We start from the raw sequence: 5483 nt of genomic DNA, 5'->3' as shown, positions 1-5483 counted from the left end.
GCCTGTGACTCCTCATCACTCCCACCCACCCCAGGCTCGTGGCAGTCCTAAAGGCTCTAGCCTAGCACCTGAGTGGCCTATCTGCTAGCCTGAGCTCCCTCCTGGGCACAGCAAGAGCCTGAAGAGGGACCCTCATTTACTGGATCCAGTGTGTGCAACATGCTACATAATGTGCCAGGCACTGAAGGGGAGAAAAGATGCACAGTGCCAGCTCCCTGCTCTCTGGAGCACGGGGCTCAGTGTAGTAGCCTGGCAGGCCCCAAGCAGCCGGAGCCACTGGATGCCAGTAGACTGAGTCAGACAGGCAGGAACTCAGCAGAAGGAGAGGAAACCTGTTCTCAGGAGGTCAGGAGGGCTTCCTGGCAGAAGGAGCAGGAGCTGTGCTTTGATTCCCGGAGCCACCATTTGTACCTTTTTGCAGGCTGTGGCCCAGGCCTGGCCTTGTATTTGACCCATCTTATTTCTCATAACCCTGTGAAGGGGATCTTGTCCTTTCTTGATTCTAGGTGACAAAATTGAAGCTCAGGCAGGTTACAGAGCCACACAGCTGGTGACTAGTAGTGTGCAGGTTGGAGCTGTCAGTCTTGGGGGTACACAGACCCTGCAAAGGAATAAATCACTGCCATTCAAAGCCATACGTTCTCTAGTAGGAGGGAGGCGCCCTGTGGATATAGGATGGGGCCTGAAAGAGGTGGGGAAGAAACTCTGAAAACCTGGGCTCTTGCAGGGTGAGCAGGAGTTTGTTGGGGGGGGGGGGCAGGAGCGTACTCTGGGCTGAGACAACAAACGCTAAAACCTGAAGGTGAGAGACAGCCAGTAAGGAGGAGCTTGTGAGCGGCCTGGGTGTGGCCAGAGAGGGGCGCGGGGGGAGCCGAGCCGGGGACGGCGTTTAGCACCGAGTGGTCCGTGGGTGGACGCGAGCGTGCGTGCGCGAGCCGTGTCCCCACTGCAGTTCAAGAATTTGTCGAATGAGCGCGCGGGCGGGGGGAGGGGGGAGGGCGCCCTGAATTTCCTCGGCCCCGCTCGCACCGGGCGCGCAGCGGCTGCTCGGCGAGTTCACAGCGGGCGGCGGGGCGGCGGGGCGGCGGGGCGGGGGCGCGCCCTCCCCGCCGGCCCCGGGCCCCCGCCCCGCCCCGCCCCGCCCCGCCCCCGGCCCCGGCCCCGGCCCCGGCCCGCCCCCGGCGGCGCGCGCTGCCCTAACGCGGAGCAGATGGCGGGCGGGGCGGGCGGCGGCAGCCGGGCCTCATTAGGGCCCCTCCCGCGGGCGGCCGCGGGCGCTTTGAAGTGAGCCGCTGCCGGGCCGCTCCGGCCGCCGGGCCGTCCCTGCCGCCAGGCCGTGGGTCCGGGGCCGGCGGCGGGGCTGGCGGCGCGTGTTTATCCAGGTGCGGGCTGGGGGCTGGGCGCGGGGATCCTCTTTCCTCCCCGGCCCATCTGGGACTTCAAAGCGCGGCGCTGGGCTCAAAGGCGGCCTCGGGTGGGGGCGGGGCGGGGCGGGGCGGGGCGCGCGGGCTTCCTGCGCTCGGCCGGGCCCCAGGCGGGCGCGCAGGGGGAGGGGAGGGGAGGGGAGGGGAGGGGGCTCGCCCCGCGGTCCCCGCCCCCGCCCCGGAGGGCGCGCGGTGGAGCCCCAGGGGGTGCGGGGCGCCCTGCGCCGTCGGGCCGTGCGCGAGCGATGCCGGACTTCTCGCACCTCTAGGGACAGGCGCTGCGAGGCTCCCCGTTTTCCAGGCGAGGAAGCGGGCTCAGGAAGGTCAAGGGCTGGCCCGACACGGCTCGGGCCACCTGGCTCCCGCGGCCTCTCCGCAGCCCTGCCTCTAGGAGCAGCTCTGGGTTGTGGGCACAGTGGTTATAGGTTATCGTAAAAGAAGCGGCTGGGGGGTCCTGAGCCCCTACCGTGTGCCAGGTGGTCACCAGGCCTGTCCTAGTGCTTCCTCTGCCCACAGCACTCGCAGGTGGGCGTGGCGTGGCCCTCACTTCGGAGAGGTCAAGAAACCTGCCCAGCGCCACACAGCTAATAAATAACACAAGCAAGATTTGAGCCTAAGGCCAGTTGGCTCCAGACTTCTCCCTCTTTCCATCACATTCTACCCTCCGCCTCCGAGGAGCCCTCCCTGCTAGCCCCAGCTCAGGGCTCTTTGGGTCAGCAGAACAGCCAAGAGAAGTTTGCGGTCTACACCCTTGATACAAATCATCTTGATCCTCAGACACCAGCAGCAGCAGCGCTGGCATTGGCATCATCAGAATCTCGTTGGGAATTCAGAATCTCAGGCCCCTCCCCAGGCCTGCAGAATGAGACCCGGGTTTTAAAAGATCCCTGGTGAATTGGACATGCATGAACGTTTGAGGAGCAGTGGACTGTAAGAACACTTTGACTAAAAGTCTGCTACTGTTACTGTGTGGGAACTTGTCTTGGGGAAGCTGTGCCTCCCTTGTTAGACTGGGGGCAACCAGGCAGCAGCTGAGCCGTCTCCATCAGACCAGATATGCTTCCAGGGCAGTGGCTGTGCTTTCCCCAACAGACTGGGATCTCCCTGAGGACAGGGATCGGTTTTCCCCATCCACACTGGGAATTTAGCAGAAGCAGAGAGCATCCTCGGTCCCATGCCAGGAGCTCGCCTGAAACTTGTGGTGCCACCCCCATCAGACTGGGAGTCTCCAGGATCCCGTATGAGACTTGGTTCTCCTATGGGTCGGCAGCCACCTGCAAGGAGATGTACATGGTATCCATGTTTTCCAAGAGGGTGCAGCAGCCCAGGACGGAGGCGTGCCTTCACTCCAGGATCCTCATGACCCGTCATCGGGCCCAAGGTGTGCCTGCCAGAGGGTTCTGGAGGGATGGGGGCAGGGGAGAGGGCAGATGCCACAGTGGGACCTTGTGTGCTGCCTGACACCAGGCCTCTGGGCAAACATTTGTCCTTGTGTGTCACCAAGGGACCATTCAGGCGGCAGGAAGCCCGCGGGCGGGTGCAGGAGTAAGCCTGTTGGCAGCGGGAGGGTATTTTTAGAGTTTTGACTGACGGCCCTTTCTTAAGCTGTCGCTGCCTCTGCCCTGGCCCCCAGCCTCTTTTGGCCTGGACAGAAAAGAAAGCACATTGTCATTTTGTTAAGAAGAGGGTCCTGGCAGCCCTTCTGTGGTCCCTCGCCAACTGGACAGGTTGTTTCTCGCTGTGTCTGGGGTCCGTGCACCCCCGCTGGCACTCCCAGCGGGCCCCGCAGCCTGACCCTTCACACATCTGGCAGTGATAAATGGCTTCAGCATCGCTGCCATCACCTTGCACCCTCTGATCCCGCTCACTTTGTTCTCCCTTTAAAGCCAGTGGGCGGGTGGCGGGCGGAGGAGGGGGGCTCTCTCTCTTCTTCCCCTTCTCCATCAGCCGTCTCCTGGATACTTGCAGGCCTGTGCTCTGATACCACTTGAAAGGGACCGCAACAGTCAGTTATCTGGTCTGGGAAGTCCGGCCGTGAGTTGTCTTTGCTGACTTGTGGAGTATGTGGGGTGGGAGTGCATGGCTGTGTGTGGATGTCTGCGTGCACAGGAGTACTGCAAGGGTGATTGTGTATGCTTATGTGTGTGTATGTGTGTGTGTGTGTGTGTGTAGATTTGAGGATGTGCTAGTATGTGTGCCTTTTAATTACTATATGTGCTTTATCATGTACTTTGATCTCCAGGTCAAGACCACCCCATCCCCATCCCCCACACAAACATCCTCTGACCATTTAAACAATTTTTCTTGATAACCCAGTAGTTCCAATCTCAGGAATATGCCCGACAAATTTGTGCATGAATGTGGATCAAAAGACAAGTACCAGAATGTTTTTTGTGATATCTCCAAGCTGGAAACTACCCAGATGCCTGTGAAGAGTAAAATGGATAAGTATATGATGAGATAGTCATACATTGGGACGTTACCTAGAAATGGGAATAAACAATTGATGGACAACTGAGGTAACAATATGGATGAGTTGCACAATCATGATGTTGAGGGAAAGAAACCAGATACAAAAAAGTACATGTGGTATGATCCTATGTATAGAAAGTTGAAAACCAGGTAAAGCTTGTTTATTAAGATAGAGACCAGGAGAGTGGGGTATCCTTAAAGGTGATAGTGACTGCAGGGAGATAAAAGGGCAGTTTCTGGGGTAGGATTTTGTTTCTTGATCTGGGTCTTGGTGGCCTGGGTATGTTCACTTTGTAAAATTTGGTTATACACCTATAATTTATGTACTTGAGTGTATGCTATTCTTGTACTATAGTCCTCCATAGGAATTTTAGAATGAGCTTAGTGAGTTCAGTGAAAAATGCTATTGGGATTTTGGTTGGAATTGCATTATATTATAGATTAATTTGGGAAGGTTTGTCCTCTTTAGGACATCTTTTCCTCCATGAACATGGTATATCTGCACTTACTTGGATCAGTTTTCACATCTCCCCAGTAAAGTTTTATGGTTTTCTCCAGAGTCCTATGAATTTCGGATGGGGTTTATTTCAAGGTGCCTTGTATTTTGTTGTTGTTGTGAAGAGGACTTTTTTTCCCCTCTTGTGTTTTAAATTCTTTTTTAAAAAATTGTAGTAAAATATGCATAACATAAAATGTACCATTTTAACCATTTTAAAGTATCCAGCTCAGTGGCAATCAGTGCATTCACAATGCTGTCCAACTATCCCCACATTCGTCTCCAGAATGTTTCATCTTCCCAAATTGAAACTCTGTGCCCTCTACACATGATCCCCATTCCCCTCTCCCCCCAGGACCTGGAAACCACTACTTTATTTTCTGTGTCTGTAAATTTGCTTATTATATATGTACCTCATATAAATGAAATCACACAATATTTGTCCCTTCATGATTGACTTATTTCACTTAGCATAATATCTTCAAGGTTGATTCATGTTATAGCAGGCGTGAGAATCTCATTCCTTTTTAGGGCTGAATAATTTTATTGTATGGATGTAGCACATTTTGTTTATCCATTCATCTATCGATGGACATTTAGGTTATTTCCACATTGTGGCTCTTGTGATGTGTGCTGCTGTAAAGGTTGGTGTGATCAAAACTCCATTTGAGTTCCTGCTTTCAATTATTTTGGGTATATACTGAGAAGTAGAATTACTGGATCACGTGGTAATTCTATGTTTAATTTCTTTTTTTTAACAGAAAGATTTTATTTATTTGAGAGAGAGAATGAGTTGCGGGGGAGGGAGGGACTGAGGGAGAGGAAGAAGCAGACTGTCTGCTGAGTGGGGAGCCTGCCACAGGGCACAATTCTAGGACCCTGAGATCATAACCTGAGCCAAAATCAAGAGTTGGATGCTTAATCAGTTGAGCCACCCAGGCACCCTTCTGTGTTTAAGTTCTTGAGCCTACTGTTATCCACAGTGGTTGTGCTATTCTACTTCAAGTTATTTTTGCTGGTGTGTAGGAAAGCAGTTGTGTTTTTGAGAATTAATCTTCCAATTTTTTGCCCATCCTCAAGTGTGTGCATAC

General features: G+C 54.3%; 1 long non-coding RNA gene across 1 annotated transcript; it reads left to right on the top strand.

Moving 5' to 3' along the window:
- Window positions 1–1599: 1599 nt before the first annotated feature.
- LOC144314413 (uncharacterized) lies at window positions 1600–4830 on the top strand. Its single transcript, XR_013380288.1, has 2 exons — window positions 1600–2805; window positions 3393–4830. It is a non-coding gene; the product is annotated as an uncharacterized LOC144314413 (long non-coding RNA).
- The last annotated feature ends 653 nt before the right edge of the window (window positions 4831–5483 follow it).

Source organism: Canis aureus, chromosome 5 (genome assembly GCF_053574225.1).
Source record: "Canis aureus isolate CA01 chromosome 5, VMU_Caureus_v.1.0, whole genome shotgun sequence".
Classification (NCBI taxonomy): Eukaryota; Metazoa; Chordata; class Mammalia; order Carnivora; family Canidae; genus Canis; species Canis aureus.
Note: the sequence above shows the minus strand (reverse complement) of the source record. Positions and strands in the feature narration are given on the sequence as shown.